We start from the raw sequence: 20,489 nt of genomic DNA on the forward strand, positions 1-20,489 counted from the left end.
TTGAGGTATGCGAGGCAGCTTCGCTCCCACCTTAACATTTATGGACACCGGTGCAATGTCCATTTTTCCCACATCAGTATCGCTACTGGCCCACAGACTCGGGCGGACATCCCTGAACTCAACTGGGAGGGGCTCATCCTTTGAAAAACATTGCTGCGCACGCGCGACAGAAGGACCCATCGTAAGGTACACACCATCCGGGGAACAGTAAATCGTAGCATGCAACCTTTTTAACAAATCCAAACCCAGTAAATTCTCACCACAATTCGAAGTCAAGAGAAAGGAGGAGTCAACAGTGAAGGGGCCAATCGTAAGTGTCAAGGGCTTAGAGATGGGGCTAACCACCGGGGTACCAGAGAACCCCACTGAAATATTAGTCTTGCCAGACAGAGCCGCCCCTGGAACCTGAGAACGTGCTACAGAACTTTTCGTAGCACCTGTATCCAATAAAAATTTCTGATGGGATCCCGACAAGTCTGCCGTTACATAAGGCCCACGTTGATCAACATCCACAGAAACAGGTCCCTCACTCTGCCCTACGCTGTCCTAGTTATAGGAAAATCCTGTGAAATCATCCATGGCGTACGTATCGTTGTAGAACTGTCTATCCCTGCCGTCATCGCCCTCCCTCTGAGAATGCTGTCTATCCTTTCCTCCGTCAAAATAATTTCCTCCCGGTCTCCTGCCCTCCTCGGACTGTCTAGTGTCTCTATTCGCATCTCCCCGACCTCGTCCTCTACCAGGTCCAGCATGGGACCGTAGTAGTGGACAATCTTTCCACCAGTGCCCTTCCTGTTTGCAGTTAGCGCACTGGTTGGGTCCCAAACGCTCTCTTCTCTCTCCCCTTCCGAAGCTACTTCCTCGACCACCTGACACGGGCGGGGCTCCCCGTCCTCTGCCCTTCGCTACTTGCTGCAACAAAACCTTTGTCTTCAAATCTTTCGCCTTCTTTTCTTGCCTGTCCTTATTCTCATTCTCTCTATGTTCATAATACTGGGCCATGCTCAAAATTCCTGAGGGGGTAGATGTCGTCCATATACTCTCTGACGCTTGCAGTCGGGCCGATATTTCTGGCAGCAGATTCGTAACGAATCTGTTGACAAAAAGACGGAGCCCTCCATCTTGAGAGATATCTTGTCCGCTAAAATCCATAAATGTTTCTTCAAAACGAGTGAAGAAATCTGAAACTGCCTCATCCTTTTTCTGTTTGCAAGCCGTTAACTTATCCCAATCTACCTTCTTAGGAGGAATGAGTGAATGCATATATTTAATTATACGCCCGGGTAATGCTAGTATCTCAGGCTTCGGCTTCTCACCTGGCTTTCGTTCCTTATCCCAATCTGTAAATTCTTCCCAAGTTCCGCCTAACTCCTCTCTATGTTCCGAACCCTTCACCTGTCTCCACACATCCACGGGGACCAATAATCCGAAAAACAGTTCAATATCTGCTAACGTCATTACTGTTGAGGAGGCTGCCTCCGTTAATTCTTTGTAATAAGCCGTTGGATTTTTCCTTGAGTCGGGTAACTGCGCCTTCAGAGCTAATACCTCGCTCCTTTTCCAGGGCGTATACACCCATTGTTCTTGGAAATGAGCATCTACACGTGGTCTAGTCACTACCAGGGTGGTCGGGTCTACTATTTCAGATACCTCAGGGTGAAATATAGGGTGTACTTCACGCATTGGATGTATCCCCGGGAAGTGGGTCTCACCTGTCGCTGTTAGCTCATTCCTGTACTCCAACAAATACCTCAAACTACGGAGCACTTCCGCTGCTCCAGTATTAGCCCTGTAAGCATGAGTCTTAATATCGCGAAGAATCGCTGGCGCCACACCACCATATCCCTGCTCCCATAGCGCTATTAGGGTCGTTGACATGTGCCACAAAGCATGCTGTTGCATCAAAGGCTCATAATCCTTCATAGTAGACCAAATATCCTCTAGTGAATAAATATTATTCCTGGCCCATTGACAAGCTTGATTAGCTACCATGGTCTTCTCATCTAGGGGTACATTAGCACGTGTGAGTAACTTTCGTACCTGAGTAAATAGTCTGCCCTCCGCTCCTCTAGCAGGTGTTCGCAACGCGCTCTGAGGGGTGGCGCTGGCAGAAACAGTGGGGATAGCGGGGCCGGCAGAGAACACCGGGGATAGCGCAGCAGACGCAGGGCTCGCCGCCGAGAAAGGGAGCAAGGGTGCCGTGGTAGAAGGGGAAGTAGGTCCTCCTGCAGAGGAAGCAGGTGTACCGGACAAGGGAGGGGCACTGACTTGGGGAACTGAAACCACCGCCTGTGGGGCGGAATCTCCGAGCACGGGGTACAGCGGCTGTGGAGCATATGGGGGAGGGGGTCGGGTGCTCAAAATATCTTCCATCTCGTCTATATCCTCTTCCTTTACCACATAGCACTTATTTTCCAATAACCTAAAACGCCTATCTGCGCGCTCAATCCGCAGCTCATTCTCTTTCTTAGTGTGTTCCCTCGCCTTCTGCGCCATGGTCTGTGCCGATCTTTTCTGAGCTACCTTCTCCTCCCTTATCTGCCGTTCTCGTGCCTCCTTCTGCCACATTCGCAAAGAATCAAACATACTCTGACGGCTGCGCCTAGCAAACAATTTGTCTTGTAAATAGTCTAATTTTTCTGCGTCGAAAGAGCCCAGCAAAGGCCACTGCAAATCCACATTATCCATTGTATATTTATGCCACAGAGAGGAAAACAATATAGGAGGTAAGCCATGCTTGACGTACATGTCGAAATTCGGAGAGCCTTCCTGCGGGGCAGGTTGGCTCTTAGCCAATCTCACATCTGAAACCTCATCACAACACCCGAAACACCGCAATTTACTAAAGCACGGCATTTTGTTCTCTTACAAACGCACAACAGCACAAAAATTCACAGTTTCAATATGCATGTATCGATCAAATAGAATCCGCACCAAAACACGTGTTACCAAAATGGGACAAGGCCCGTCGACCAAGTCCTGGGAAACCTGGACCCTACCGCAGACTGAACAGCACACACCCGCTGTTCCGAGACTGGGAAACCAATCCGTTTCCCGGGCAGCACTACAAGTCGGCAGGCGCCACACCGCGCGGGACCCGGCACTCTCCCGCAAATCACCACATTAGGTGTTCGGGCGAGCCCAAAATCCTCGCGTAGCAAGCCGCTCACCAACCCGCAGTACTATCCAGTCGGATTTTCACAAACCAACGTTCCCCAATCTCCATCAAGTCTGTCAGAGCGCTATCTGCACCCTGAGTTTCCCGGAGCACACTAGCCCCAGAAGCACACCGGCTCCTCCAATCACCAGAGACACACCGGTCTCACGGAGCACTCCGGCCCCTCAATCACCGGTCGGACCACTTACCTTCCGTGCGCGGTCCCGACCTCTACCGTTCTCCACTTCCGGCTGGCTGGACCAACACGGTCAGCTCCAAGGTTCCGCCTTCCGGACTCCGGCGTAGGATCTTGGACCGAGACCTCCTCCGATCAGCAGGGTGGGGCAGCGCTGCGAGAACCAAGCTCGGCATCAAAGTGGGTACCCAGGCCCACCGTGCCGACCAGGGGGTCTCCGGCCTTCTGCTACCCACTTACGGGTGAGAAAGGTCCTAATCGCGGAGTCCCTGTTCGGGCGCCATCTGATAAGCGTGGCTAAAATACCACCCGAGTGACTTACCTCACTCACCTACAGTTACCCAAAATAAGTCAGCCGGACAGTGGAGAAGAATAAACAAAGCAAGTTTATTAGGCCACAAACTCCCATATGAGAGGGCCCTATATCGACCTCACCCCTAAGAGTGTGCCGAGAAGGACTGCCTCACATCATCATGGTGATACATTATATTACGAGAAGGCAGAATAAACACGCCCATAATGGAAAAGTACTGGTCCACCAGGAGTGTGGACAATGGCCTCATACAAGAGGCATCTGCACCTGCAATAGCAACACTTGTTATCATCTCCCAAGGACACAGAGCCAGGCCGCTACATCCCCAGCGCATGAGAACGGCCTGATAAGGAGTTTCGCTAGCAGGAGCTTCAGCTACAGTAAACCAAGAAATGCATATATGCTGACACGAGGAATTATTCCTATTCCTACGGGAGGGGGAATGAGCAAGTACAGTTTGCACGCAGCGAGAAATAATTCAAAATGGTGGCACACATGCTAAGCTAAGAACACTGCAAACGATATCACACGCATAAGTGAATAACTGCATAATGAGAATATAAACGTAAATGCGTAAATGCAAATAATTAGTTAGACACATTCCGCTAACTCATAAGCATAATGTACGAAGGGGGCGGGGCTTTGAATTGACGCCTATCATGAGCATACCCGGCCCCGTCGTACTCCCTCAACTGGAATCTCCATTGTCTACGACAATCAGAAGAAACTTCCCCTAATAAACAAAACAGCATCCCAAGATGATGTGAGGACATGGGAGTCCAGGCCACAGGTGTACAGGGCATGGGGTATCACCAGGTGGACAGACAAACTCAGAACAGTGCAAGAACAACAAATATGAAAGACAATGGAGATCGGGCACAAATGTGAATGGAGCAGTGCAATGTTGCCAGCAGCATGTTACTAAAGGTGTGAGTTGGAAAATGGTCCTCTCTGCAGGGTCACCTCCAAACATTTTGCCTTCCTCCTCCTACTTTTCGCTAACTTCATTTTTGCTGGCCGTAGTACTCTGAGCACTTTAACGCTGCTAACTGGTGTTAAAGTGCATGTGCTGTCTCCTCTAAACATGGTAACATTGACTCATACCGAATTGGGATATTTTATTTGCTGATAAGTCCCTAGTAAAGTGACAAAATGTGCTCAGAGCCTGCAAATTAAATGCCACTAGAGGGCCTGCAGCACTGCATGTGCCGCACATTTAAGTAACCCTCTAACCATGCCTCAGACCAGCCCTTGCTGACTTTTTTATGCAGCTTACACTGCCATTTGTACCTGGCATGATAAACCTCTTGCCAGGCCTAAACCGTATCTTTTTCTACATATCAGCCTGCTCTAAGGTAGGTCCTTGGCAACGTAGAGGGCAGGGTGCAATGTATTTAAAAGGTAGGGCATGTTATTTTAAATTTTGCATTTCTGGTACTGAAAAATTCTCAAATTCATTTTTACTCCTATTTTTTACTACTGACAAGGCCTATCTCACCCATAGGGTAACTCTGAGATGGCCTTATTACAGTTTTAAGTGTAATTCCCAATTATGAACAGATAGACTTTCCAAGTTTGGTGTCTCTGGAATCCCAATTTATAATCACAACTTATGGTGCAGTCGGACTTTAAATTGCAATTCTGAAAATGCCAATTTTAGCAAGTTGGCGTTTTCTTACTTTAGCCACTTGGTGCCTGCTACCTGTCTCTGATTAGTCAGAGGCGACAAAAAGCTGGGCTTTATGTATTGCTCCTAGACAGCCACAAACAAGGGGAGCTTAGGTGTGCCTTGATGGGCCTTGATGGCTTAACCTGACAGGATGGGAGGGAGGATTTAGGCATAGCCTCAAACTTACACCTTAATAGGCTGTGTCTTGTCCCCACACAAAGGGCTGCATAAACCTCCTGCAGTGAGTCTGGAGCCAGGGCAGGAAGGGCAAGGACTTGGTGTACTTTAAAGCCATGTCTTTGAAGTCTCTCCCACTTCAAAGGGACAACTGAGTATAAGTACTGGATCTCTGACACCACCATTTCAGTACACTTCTGGAACTGTAAAGAAACTAACAGGAAAGAGGACGGCTGTGTTGCTGAAGGAATGACACTCTTCTGGACTGCTGCTTTGCTGGACTCCTGCCTTGCTGTGCTGCTTTGCTGCCTGCTGTTCCCCTGCCTGGGTAAGAATATCTGGACCTGTAACACTTGAACAAAGAGTGACTCAAAGGGCTTGCTGACTTGCCTCCTGATTTGAAGTCTTAGGGCCATAAAAGGTTTCCAACTTACCTGCATCTGTACCTGGACTCTGCCATCTGTGAATTTGCCCTTCTAAGTTGTGCCACCCCAGTCATGGACTCTTGTAAGTGAGACTTAAGGTGCTTCTTCAGCTACACCTACGCATCCTCATCGGAACTGGTGCATCTTCTCCATTGCAGGGATCAGAACCGGCTCTGTTTCACCCGATGCACGGATCGGAACTGCAGCATCCTCGTCATTGTGTTAAGCAGACCTAGTGCATCCCCTTCAGAACCAGCGCATTGCAATTCGAACTGACGCATCACCGACTTTGCGTGGAGAAAACCAACACATCTCCTTCTTTGTGGGATCGGAACCGACGCATTGCCTCTGATGCACCCCGCATCTCCCTCAACGTTGGTGCAAACCAGGATCAAGGTACTTTTGTTCAGAAAGCCTAAATGGGTCCCTATATCTGACCCACGCTCTATTTCGGTTGGCCTGAAGTTTGACTTTGCCCCGGTCCAGCGCGTCCAGATAACTTAAATAGGCACTTATTGCTTCTAAGCACTTTTTTCAGTTTATTCTTTAAAAAATCATATCTCAAGTTCTACTTCTTGGATTGTTGTTGTTTTGGTCTTGTTTTATTAATAAAAGTAAGCTACTTTTATCTACCCTGGTGTGGAGTCTGTTAGCGATATTGTTTCTATGTTACTGTTTGAAGTGTTACTTTACTAATTGCTCTGTGCCAAACTACCAGAGGATGAGCACAGGTTAATTTAGGGTGACTATGATTATAGTTCCTGCTTGGACACGGTGCATACCCCTGCCAACCAGAAACCCAATTTTTAACATTGGTGATCAGCAGTCAGGATAGGATTTGTATTTGTGCAATGCCATACAGTAACTTGGTGTACACTATCCATCCACCTCTGAGATCATATTTTGAACTTTAAATTCTCCATGATTGGCATTTTTAAATGTTTTCTCAAAATCATTTCTCTGGCTGCTGGTTCTACAACTGGAGCCATGGACTATGAGCTGGCCAAATTGGAAACCTACACTGAGGCTCAGCTTGAAGACTTAAGCAGGGAGATGGGGCTTCATGTCAAGAGAGCCACCAAGAAGGTAGAATTACAAAAGGTGCTGCGGGCCTGGGCAGAAGCCCACTCCTAGGAGAATGATGTAATGGGGGAGCCTGAGAATAATTCTTCTGAGGAACCACCTGCATTGGCTAAGGGTGAAATTCCTGAATTTGAGCTCCCTGTGAAAGCGGGAAGCAGTGTCTCCCCCATGGCTATCCTAGAGGAGCTGAGGAAGAGGAGAGAAAATTTAATCTGCAAATAGCCAAATTAAAAGTGGAGAAGGAAGAGAAAAAGGCTGAAATGGTGGCTAAAAAGGCTGAGGCAGAGAGAAACGTAGCAGAGAAGAAATATGTACTGGCTCATGAACTGAGTCTACAAGAGCTAGATATCAAGGCCAAGCAGGCAGATCCCAGCAGTGATGGTGGCAGCATACATGCAGTATCTGATGTGGTGCTCAGTTATGTGGTGGGAGATGACATGAATACATCGTTTTCTGTCTATGTAGTTGTACTGAAGGTTCACTGGGTTCCTGAGGAGCACTGGGGGGAGGGGAAGGTGGTTGTGTAAACACATGTCAACACGTGGGAGGGACACACTTCTGACATTAGAGGTAGGGAACCAAACGATATATATTAAAATAAAAACATTTCCTGGTTATCACAATGGGCAAGGTTCTTCACATCTCTTTAATACCTGCTTTACTAATGAGTTTACGTACAGCAACAGCGGCATTTACTACTATTATGTGATAGAGCAAGAGATGGTCAGTGGATATGTGAGTGTGCACAACATTTTTACTAATGTGGATGCTGACATTTCCACTAACCCGCTTGCTCAATTACACAACAGACAGAAGTTAATTGCTGCACAGTGAGTCACCTCATAATGCACTATACAGGTATTAAAGTTGAGTTAAAGGGAGGAGGTGGTGACCCTCAGCCAAAAACCAGGCTCAGAAACCTTTCTTTGTGCTTCACTCTAGCATAGGTGAGGGGGAAGTGTTGAGATGTTATGTAAAATAAACACTTTTTTGTGACTGTTTAAAACCCTTCAAGCAGACCCTGCACAATTACAATAGTTGTATTGATATTTTAAAAGGGTCTCTGAATGTTTTCTTTTAGTTACATGAGTACGAAATGAAAATAATTCCCATTTCAGATTTATGTGCATCTCTCCATCACCAACACCAACACATTTATGTGTTCCATAAACTAGACAAAACTTTATGACATGGAACAAAGTGCAATGCCTCTGATTGTCCATTTTATCTGTAATCAGTTTGATAGAACCGTGGGATGTGTTGTGTAGTCTTTCTTCTGCGTCAATGATTGATGTCACTGTAGTCCAGCTGTGTCTATGACTGACAGCATGTCTAGGGCCTGTGCCAGGTTTTGGCTTGAAAATCTGTTCACCCTACACAGAGTACGAGAGACAGTGTACAACACATAGATATTAACACAAATAAGAAATCACATGGGCAAGAGGTTACATGAAAGGATTAGGCAGTTTATGTGGCATTGCTGATACCGGAACTCGTGAGTTGGGCAGTATTGCCTGCAATTAAGTTTGCCCTGTTGTAACACTGGTATTGTAAAGGAAAGCCATGGTAGAACCAGATAGGCAGATCACTGAAAGAACCAGAAAAGCCCAGACAAGGAGTGTTGCAGTGACATGGAAAAGATGGTCTCAACAAGTGGGTTCATCTCTACAAGAACAAATAGGCAAAGAGACACAGTGTTGTTGACGGCAAGTCAGCTCCAAGCAGAAACTAACATGTTGGTAGACCACTTTGACAACCACCAGATAAAAGCAATGTCTGGGTTGGATGTGTCATGCCCTCTTCGCTGTCTCCAATCACCAACACCACCACCGAAAGGAAAACACTACCCCAGTGGCCATACATGTGTGCCCCTGGCTCTCCGTACTGTATATGCCAGGCATGCGCAGCAGTTGTGACCTTGAGCCTCCATGAACTTTTGTTCCAGGCATCATTGTAGCCTTAGGCATTTGTAGCCTTAGGCATTTCGCTCCCCATCCAATGGAGTAAACTGTTTCACGAAGAACTTGGAGTTAAGGTCTAATGAGATCTTCTGCAATCCTGTTTTGCGGTGGCCATTTTGGGTGGGGTCTCCCTAAAAAACTGGATCCCACCCTGAACCAACCACCATTTATTGAAGAAGCAGTTACTGGTGCACTCAAGAGGAAGCATATTTCTTCAGCAATGCTCCTCATGCTTGGTTCCTTAATCAGAAAATTGCTGCCGAGGCGATACATTTGTTGATACCTTCCTTTATTTTAACTCCAATCCAAGTTAAAAGAGGATTTTGGCCAACAGCCACAGAAGCAAGGAAGTATTTTCCTCATTGGTTTGGCCCTTTCAGTTCTTGACTAATCTTGGCAAAGTCGATTTAATGATCAAAATATTCTTTATATGGTTATTTTCCATAACCATAAAATAAATTTCACTCTAAAGGAGTATGGACACTAAAATGAACCAACTCAGTGTAGGAGCTGACTGTGTGAAGACATTTCTTTGTGGACAATTGAAAAGACCTGATCTTGGAAATGTATAAACAGTATGTGTTACAGGTGAGCATGTTTTAGTAATGTTCAGTCATTTGTTGTTTAAAATTAAGGGTCAAAATGTATAACTATAAACTTGCATTAATGACTTGTCTTCTCTTCTGCAAAACAGTCTCAGCTCTGCAATCCATAATTCTCAGGACATCCCCTTCCATTCATAAGGCCAGGGAGCGTCCAGTCCAATTGCCTGGTGGTAGTCTCAGAACATCTCCGGACAAGGTAGGAGGGATCCCTTTCTATCAGTTCTGACCATAATAAGAACCTGTGATTTTGATCAACCTCATCAATAACGTTCTCTCAATGATTGCTGGTTCTATTTCCAGGTTTACCTACCTCTTTGCCCTTAATCTTGCTGTGGTTTCCTATTTTTCTACTTGTGGCTGCCGCACCAAAGTGGGCATGGCATCCAATACCATTTTGCTCCCGCGTAAGTATCCCTGTCTCTGGTTCAATGGTAGCAATGATTGTGGAAAGGATTGCAGCACATAAGCAGTCATTTGCAAGGACACCTAGTGATGAGGCTTGTTTGATGTTGCCCAGTTCAGGATGGTAGCTATGCCTTACCACAGCCCAGGACTAGAGCAGCAGTGTGGACGTGAGGGATGTTTCTCACCTGGGCAGATATGAGCTTGAAGAAGCAGCTGAGATGGATGCATGGTGCCCGATCACAGAAGGGGGAAGTGTGCTAGGTGGCATCGCTATGACAGCAGATAGCAGCAAAAAGCAAGAAGTTAAACCAATAACAAAGTAATCTAGGTAAGGGGATGGCACAACATCTTACGGGCAAATATGTTGAGTTAGGCTAGGGGGGGGCATTAATATGTACTGGAGAGAAATGATTCCCTGTTAATTAGGAGAATTGAGATAGGAACCTTCACTGTGAGACTAGCAAGGTATTCATTCCTAACAGCATTTTGTGTCAGAGGAGAGGAAGGATGAGGAAGAAGCATAGGTGAGATCCTGAAAAATTACACATGGAAAAAAGAGGGTCAACAAGCCGGAGAACAGTTAGGTGCGGGGAGGTGTTCCCCAGTGAATGAGTGGAGAAATGGACAGTTACATGTATATAAATGTTTTTGTTAGACTATCTGTAGTTTGTGTGTTTGCAGTTTCAATGCATTTTAATATATTTGAGTTGGTGTGCATGTTTGTGAGGGTGTGTATGTACGAAAGGCATCTCCATATGTATGCCAGGAAGGAGGAGGATTTGTTGGGATGTGTGGGTGTCGATGCGCATGAGAGGGAGTTTTATACACAGTCTTGGGGAGGTGTAGAGGGAAGGAGAAGAGAGTGCGATCTGAACACTTTTCTATAGACAACAGGGGCATTTTCTTTTGAGCCGCTGAGAGTAAAGTAACGCTTAAAGGTTTTGTAATCCAATTCTGCTCCATAGGAAGAAGCCATGTAGTTCTATAAGATATTTTATTGTCAGCAGTACATACATAGTAGACAATACAGTAGTTCATTAGTATTTAAAATCAGCTTACTCATTAAAATATGTGGGCTGTGAATCTCACATTTCCCAACTAAAAGAGTTGTGGCCGCAGGGTAGAGTGGTGAGATGGCCAAGGTTATATAGGACTGTACCCATGTGGAACAGGGTCTGTACTGATTTGCATTAGCTGGGCTTCTGTCCAGAGTGGCACAGTGGGCAAAAAACAATCAGTGGGAATGCTACCCCAAGTGATTGCACTGGTTCGACTATTGGCAATGACTTGTCCAATCACCTTTTGGGTGTTTGATTGCCAATAGGATATCTCGGAACCTGAGACTAGCACAGTGTTCCAAGCCTACGTCTGCCAATGTTAAAGCAGCTAAATTTCGCTCATTCAAGAAGTATGTCAATGGATGCAGACTTGCTACTTTTTTGATAAACAGTTCACTGTATATATCTAGGTTCCCAGTACATAATATGAGCAAGTTAAAGCCTATTCGGAAAATGAGAACAATGAGAACACTGACATAGCAGACCCAACGCAGGACCTACACACCAAACTACCGAGCCAAGAAAGCATTTATTTTGGTTTTGTCACACCCCAAACACCTCCCTGAAGCCAAACCAGTGTGTCAATTACATATAAATAAAATGTAATAAAATATACAAAAAAAAGAAAAAGCATAAGTTAACTTCAAATCATCAACACATACTACAACATAATTGACATCACATGAACAAAAAAGGATGAACAATGATTTCTGCTCAGTGTCAGTTTTGATTCTGCGGACTTAGAGAGTGCCTTAACCAGAGAGTGTGACCTTGCGTTAGCTGCTGCATGGCTTTCTCAAATAAATAATAGACATCCATTCGAGCCAGTTTACAATTCTAGTATGGAAATGTGCAAGAATCTCAAAATTTTTGAGCAAATGCCAACCTCCTCAACTATTCAATGTGTTGTGTTTTGTCAGGAGGTATTTTTATTTTTGTTCAATCAGATCAAGAGACCCTTCAGCTATAAACCAAATGTAAAATATATCATTTATATGCAGCAGTCTACATAATTCAGATATAAAACATTTTATCTTGCGTTTACAAAAAAATAAATCATACAATAGCAAAGTTCCAAGATGGTAAAAGACATCAAGTGGTCAATTATTTCAAAACCTTCCCTATAATGTACTAAGCTGCCTCCTAAAATGTAGGGAGATATTTACAATGAAATATCGGAGCGCGGTGTTACTCCAAAATCGGTAACGCTGTGCTTGGACATTTTTTAAACACAGGGATGCCCCATATTTACAAAAATACGTCACACCCCAGCATTTCCCCAGCGCGGTGCTAATAAAGCTGCCTAGCGGCAGTGCAGGCACCCTTGCACCATATTGCAAGGGTGCCTGTGCTGCAGGGGAAATTATTTCCTGCACATAAACAATCTTTAAAGGGGATTTGCTATTTCTATTTGTCCTGCAGAATGTAGCACAAATGAAAAGAGCAAAAAACGAGGAGATATTAACAATTGTTCCTCGTATCGCCATCCTAAGACCAGGTATTTCCTGATCTTAGTTTGACGTACTGACCCATCCTTGTAAATATGGGCCAGCATCAGAAAAGCAATGAGTGTTGCGGCGGAACGTCCACTGCAGCACCCTCTGCATGCTCCTTTCACGCTAAGTGCAGCGTTTAAAAGGGGTCTTATTTGCAAGGCGGTGTTAAGTGGCTTAATACCACATTCTGATGGTAATATCTCCTTGTAAATATGCCCCTTAGAGATTGTGCATACTACCGGTGGGCTTATGTCAGAAGTACATAGCCTCAACCGTGTTTTACACTGCCTCCTGTCTAAGGAGCTTGCAAAGTGAAGTAATCCACTTGTGACTCAGTTTTAGGTATTCTCTGCAAAAGAATTGCATTTGCTCCTTACTCTCGCTTGATAAGTTACACTCAAGGCAGTTAGATGACAGAGTGGTTTGATTTGCCCACTTTTAACTAAAAAATGCCAAGGGAAGTGCTATTCTTCTAGTGGATTTGATGTTGTCCACAAAATCCTCAAAAACCAGATCACATTTAAAGGGTAAAAAAAATGATGTGTTAGGCTACCAGCTATTACTATTGACCATGTGCCAAAGATTAACTGCCGGTATTTGGCCTTGACTATTTTTGAAGAGTGTCTGGGTATCGTTAATAGATTTTCCCAGCAGACCCCAAGTCCCAGACATTCAAGCTGAGTTCGTATGAGGGAGAATAGGGCAGCTCTGAGGCACAAGGTCTCTGAATTAATCTTGGGTGCGTTTTGTAAAAAATCTAATATCTCTAACACCCAAAGGCACATCCAGTAGATTAGTGACTAAATTCATAGAATGGGGTATGAGTTTGAGTGGTAGCTGAGTGGAAGGCTGCGAGGCGCTAGACTTCTCCTTCCGTTTATCTCCCCAGTATACCTTCCACGGCTCACTTGTCTATAGACCACTAAGCCTCAGAGCCCACTTCATTGAGAAGGTGGGCAAAATTATGGAAACAGGAACTTTGGCTTGCACCTATACTATTCTAGGGGATTTTAATTTCCATATCAGATCCAGACACAGCCAAATTGCTAGACTTGATGAAGTGTAGTAACTTAGAGCAACTGGTGACAGAGCTGATATTTTTCCGCTACCATTGTCGGACCATAAAGCTGTGGTATTTAAACTTAATATTCCCGAGCGCCACCCCCACAAACCAGTTACTAAAAGAATACTGGAGAAAAGAACGTTGAATAAAGTAGTGGCCGAGGATTTGTGCGACATACATATAAGACCATAGTTACGCCGTCCGCAAATCTAGAAAAGGCAACACGTTCCTACATTTGCTGGCTAGAAACAGCAGGGAACAAGATTGCTCCTATAAAAAAATTCTATCCCACTAGAAGGCATCCCTCCGCTCCTTGATACACACAGGAACACAGGGAAAAAAATTGAATTGTAAACAACTTGGAGAGAAGATGGAGAACGGAGTACAAGGATAGTGATAAGGAGGAGTATAAACGAGGGCTTGCAATATATAAACAGCAGATTCATCAGGCAAAGCTTCTATTTTTCTCCATGAAAATCAATGGAGCTACTAACTCAGTTAGGGAACTATTTAATACAGTTGCCAGTTTGGCCAATCCAGTGGCTATTACATGTACACCTAGTCAGGCGCTCTGTGAAACTTTGGCCAGTATCTTTTATGCGAAAGTGAATACCACTTTTTCCGCTTTCACCAATGTAACCCCAAAAACCATGGTGGGCCAAGCAGATAACCTGCATCTTGATAAGAAAGGGTCATTGGAGAATTTTGCTCAGCTTACTACCACAGAAACGGCTAACCTCCTGATGCAGGTGAAATCTGGGTCCCCTTCGCATCCCTGTCCGATTGTGATCCTAAAGTTAGCAGTAGAGCCTGTCGCTCAAGTCCTGACACCCATTTTTAATTCGATGTATAGTGGAGGCTATTACCGGTTGGACTGGAAAAAAACCTCCATTCCGCCCTTATTAAAGAAACCGAACCTTGACATCCAGATCCTAATAATTCCAGGCCAACATCCAGACTTCCAATACAGCTAAAATTGTCGAGAGACATTTAAATATTCAGGTTAGCCAATATCTTGAACTCACACAAGCTCTGGACCAAACGCAGTATGGCTTTCAAGGGGGCCACAGCACTGAAGCGGCACTTTTGAAATTCACCGAAGAGATTCGAATTATTTTAGATCAAGGTGGCAAGGCAGCTCTGATTATGCTAGATCTCTCTGCAGCATTCGACACAGTCCATCCCGATCTGTTGATGGACCGGCTGCAGGAGATTGGTATACGGGGTGCAGCAGGGAGACTCTTAGGATCATTCCTGTCGAACCAGAGTCAGCAGATGGCCCTGGGGGTATTTGTATCAAACCCTTTTTCATTGCCAAGTGGGGTCCTGCAGGGGTCCTCAGAGTCCGACATTATTTCATATATAGGTATCCTCTCTGGTGCCACTTATTTGCTCATTTGGGTTTAGTCTGACTACTTATGCGGATAATACACAAATTGTGGTGTCTCTTTTTCCATCTGAGGTCAAGAGCATGGCTCTCCATTTTAAAGAGTGTATGAACGCCGTAGGGTTTTGGATGGCCCAAAACTGCCTTAAATTAAACTCCAGCAAGATGGAGGTGGTATGTTCTGGCAACAATTCTAATTTCTGGACGCCGGAATGGTGGCCAGATAGCCTGGGCCCCCTCCCTGCCCCTAACCGGAAGTTTAAAAACCTAGGTGTGTGGGTAGACCAGAAGCTCAATTTTAAAGACCAGATAAATGCAGTGGCCTTGGCCATGTCTTTTGTGCATAGGTCGTGCAAGAAAATTCTGTCATTCTTACCCACAGAATGCCGTAAAACAGTAATTGCTTCCCTCACCATGTCGAGGCTGGTCTACTGCAATAGTCTGTATTTTAACATTCAGGAAGGCTTAATGCAGAGGTTACAGCTCCTGCAGAATGCTGCCACCAGACTGGTGTTGGGCATTCCAAAATACGCCCCAATAGCGAAAGAGATACGGAAATTGCACTGGCTGCCAGTTAGGAAGCGTACCCGGTTCAAGGCGTGTCTGGTTCATAAGGCACTTTATGGAGCAGGACCGAACTATCTAAAAGAGCGGCTGTACTGGTACACTCCGAATAGACCATTAGGCTCATCTGACGCCAAACTGGTCTATATGCTGTTTGTAAAAAAAGCCACATGGGGTGGTAAAAGCTTTGTAGTTAATGCAGCCAGAGCTTGGAATCAGCTTTCTCTGTATTTGAGAGGTATGTCGTACCTTCTGGCTTTCCAAAAAGCCTTTAAAACTTGGTTGTTTGCTGACTAGCATGATCCTAGTTTCAATCCTTAGGAAGTTTTCACATAGCGCCAGAACACCCACGGGTAACAGTGCGCTTAATAAATTCTATAACATAACATATTGGAATTTTGGGTGTGAGCGGCAGGACCTTGAGTAGGGATTTTACACATTTGTTTTCTCTTATATCTAGGTTTTGAGCTTTACAATGACCCAACAGTTTGGCAGCACAGAGGGTTGTACTCACTACCTTGGCTCTGTACATCTCCAATGCTGGTGGATGTAGTGTAATTGGGAAAAATATTTGTAGATCTAATAGGACATTCGATCTGTCTTTGATGATAAGTTGACTCTTGGGTAATTGTGATAGCCAGTTGTTGGAATCTGATAAACGGATGCCCCAGTAGTCAAACGTGTGTACTCTCTTTAAAACAGCATAATTCAGGGTGATGGCTCTGAAGTATGGGGATTAAAAGGCATACATTTTGACTAATTAGAATTCATTTTCAGCCTATCTTCTGGTCAAAATAGACGGAATCTTTAGAGTAAGATACAAATATCAATTAGAGTGCGATTGTTACCGGCGATGACTGGCTAGACATGAAAAATCATTAATACAGTAAACAAAAAAGGAATGCAGTCATTTATGTACAACAACAAAAAATGTTAGGGTGAGTATGCACCCTTGAATGACCACTCTTCTAATGGACATTTTCTCAGATAATTCTTCATGGGTACTACAGGGGACTTGAGCAAATTTGTAGCATGTAACCAAACTAATATAAACCTGATGGACTTCCCCATTTTTCCAATATCGCCCAGAATTAACCCAACAGGACAAGGTTAAAAGTGCCCTTCAAAACAATGAAGTCCACATACTGGTGTCCTAAAGTCAAGTCAACAGTCTTCCATTTGACTGTAACATCGTGTCAAAATATACAGTCTACAAAAATTGTGAGATTACACACTTTTTATGTAAGCTTCAAGAATATTGCCTCAAAAATACAGTGGAAAAGAAAAAAATAATGATATACTTAAAAATAAATGGTTTTGACAAGTAATGTAAATAGAACATATCCATACATATATACATCAAAAAATATAAATCAATAATTAAACAGTAAAAAAATATATTAAATACATCAACAAAGCTTAAAAGGAAAAATTAGCTGCCATGTCCATGACCAAAACATATATGCAACCTAATTTAAATATTAAAATCAATGTAAAAAATTGTTATAATTATAGGGTGAACTAAATAAAAAATACAATATAATATTAACAATAACTTACCAATTAAAATTAGCAAATACATTAACAATAACATATACCACAGTTTTAAAAATAATCGTATTAAAATCAAGTAACATGCAAAAGAAAATCTAGATATTCATAAAAAATAAATGTTAAAGAAGATAATACAAAATATTAAAAAATAACAATCAAAAATAAACAGCGCTAGCAAAAGTATTCAACTTCGAAGCAGTCAGATTAAAGAATCCAATTTAAACAAAAATAGGAAAACCTGTGGAAGTTGTACCGATTACATTTACTATTCCCACACCAATATAATTAAAAGCAGGGAAAGTGTTGGACTTTGCAGAATTTACATTTACTATTCCCACTCCAACATAAACAAAAGCAGCAAAAGTGTTAGACTCTGGAGGGCTTCAATTTAATAGTTCTACTGAAAATCACCAGTTACAGTTATCTCAAAAAACGAAAATGTATGCCCAAAAGTAGCTATAACTTGAATCCTCACCATGCACAATGTTTTTCAACGATGATGTAATTTCAGATGTTGCACTCCTGTTATCAACGATGTGACACACAACAAGAGAGTGAGAGGATAGGACAGCCTTGTTGTGTCCCCCCTAGATAAGACAGAAAGAACATACAAGCAGCCAGGCAAAATTTCGATAGATGTGGTTAACCCCATCAATAGAATCCAAAAGATTTTGGAGTAGACGCCTCACCCACAACCTATTGTGGCTTGCTTCATCATAGGCACCTATCCACACCACAGTAGGTAGATATCACCCTGGTGGACTCAACCACGTATGGGAGTTCTTAGATAAATCACTACTGGATTTGTAGCAGGGATCCAAGAGAAATATATAAAAATGTCTTAAGGTATATCCAAGGAAATTTCTTTTTGGTTGATTGAGTACCAAAGATATAGTTAAAAAATGTCTAGGGTATTTCTTGAATTACAATTGGTCAGAGGCTTTCCGACCGACATCCAAGGCTTAAACTCTGACCGCCCTACTACAAACATGGTGGTCGGAGTTTAAACCGGCCGGTCAAATCAATTGGCGTAAACCACACAATAATCCGGAATTTCTGCCGTCGTGATTATGATGTCGGTTTTAGACAGGCTTTCCATGTTGGGCATTCCAACATGGAAAGCCTGTAGGAAAGCGACTTTAGGGGCCCCGTTCCCTCTGCGGCCTCTGGTTGTAGGTACCTCGCTGAAAATCCCTGCACTGTATGGCAAGCACCTCATTTCCACAAACTCCCATTTCTCTATGGGAGCTTGTGCTGCAGGAGGTTTGTGAACACAAGATGTGCGGTCACATTGTAATTGCGGTTTCGTTCTGCTGACCGAGGTTGGTCGGTTCAGAAACCACAAAAATGTCAGTCGGAGGCAACTCCAACCAACATCATAATCAGGCCCTAAATATTGAAGCACAACAACTTATCAAATTAAATGTAAAAATAATAAAAAATATTTCAATGTAATTCATAATTATTTTTATTTAAATCGTTTTTTTAATCTAACACTCAGTACCATTTTTAGACTAAATTATTAGTAAATTGTATTAAAACATATTTGTTTAGTTTTTATCATTTGTAAACATAAAAATCTGAAATCTGTGTCTAATGATTCTTAAGCAAAATAATTAAATATTCATTTATTTCCTTAAAAAATAACTTTTAACACAAAGACACCAACATATATACATGTGTGTATGTTTGAGTGTGTATGTGTGACGAGCAAGAGGGGGACCTAGTGGTGAACTTAACACCTTGGCCTTTGACGGACACACAAAGAAATGTGTTAAACAAAGGACTAGGTTTTGTGCCTACACAGAAACCCGATATCTTCAAATTGAATATGCAACTACAGGACTTTACACGGAAGTTGAAATTACAAGCCTTCTTTCAAGATAAACCACCAACCGCAGGGACCACTGACACAGGCTTAAAACTTAAGTCGACGTTTACCCCCCCAGACTCCGCAATGCCAATTGAACTCTTAACTTTTGAGAAGGCCATCATTACTGAAGTCCACAAATTGAACTTGAGGGACAACAACTTTTTCCACAATACCAGTGGCGACGAACAAAAAGCAATCAGAGAGCTGTCTAACAACAAAGAGTTAATCATAAAACCGGCAGACAAAGGCGGAGCCATCGTCCTACAAACCTTGGACGCATACGATACTGAATGTATGAGGTTACTGTCAGACAAACGAAATTACAAGGTCCTATTGGAGGACCCTACTGAGAAGTTACGCATCAGAATTGGAGGTATGATTGAGGAGGGTCTAGCGCACGATTGGCTAAGCAAAAAGGAAGCAGAGTTTCTACAATAACCCTCACCACGAGTTCCATACTTTTACTGCATCCCAAAAATCCATAAAAACATCAACAACCCACCTGGGAGACCCATTGTATCAGGGATTGGCTCCATTCTCGAGCCACTTTCAAAATTTGCTGATGCCTTTCTACGCCCCCTGGTACAGTCCACCAACACCTACTTGAAAGACACAAAGTCAGTCCTACAACTACTGGAGGACAAATCTTTTGGCCCAACGAAGCAACTACTGATGGGCCTAGACGTGGAGAGTTTATACACGAGTCTACCACATGATGAGACACTCCAAATCATTGAGGAAGTACTGTTTACCACCCCATGAAAATACCAAACACCGCGGGGTTTAGTCCTCAAGTGCATCTCCCTGGCACTACAACACAATTTTCTTCAATACAACCAGACAATTTACCTACAGAGTCACGGTACCAGTATGGGCAGTACTTTTGCTCCAAGCCTGGCTGGATTATATGTCCACCATCTAGAGCAAAACAGGATATTACATACGGACAACCCATACAGAAACCACATCAATACCTGGAAAAGGTATATTGATGACGTCTTCATCATCTGGGACGGTGAATTAGAAACTGCCACCAATTTCGTGAGCTGGCTAAACAACCAAAATGCTTATCTGAAATTTACAAGCACGGTCTCAAACCAATCCATGGTGTTCCTAGATCTTAATATCTATGCGGAAGGGGACAGACTCAAGAGCACCACGCATTTTAAACCAACGGCTAGAAATTGCCTTCTGAGGTATGATAGTTTTCATCCCAGACATTTGAGGGAAAATTTGCCGTACGGACAATTTTTGCGGCTGAGACGCAACTGCACAGAACTCACTGAATTCAAGTCACAAGCTGGCGACCTGAAAAAGAAATTGATACAGAGACAATACCCCACGAGGATTATCGACAAAGCTATGAAGAGGGCCAAAAACAATCATAGGGATGCACTCCTGGAAGATAAACCACCAAATCAAGATGGAAATAAAAGACCAATATGTGTCACGACTTACTCCACTATGTCCAATGAGGTGTCCAGAATTATAAACAAACATTGG

Source organism: Lissotriton helveticus, chromosome 6 (assembly GCF_964261635.1).
Source record: "Lissotriton helveticus chromosome 6, aLisHel1.1, whole genome shotgun sequence".
NCBI lineage: Eukaryota > Metazoa > Chordata > Amphibia > Caudata > Salamandridae > Lissotriton > Lissotriton helveticus.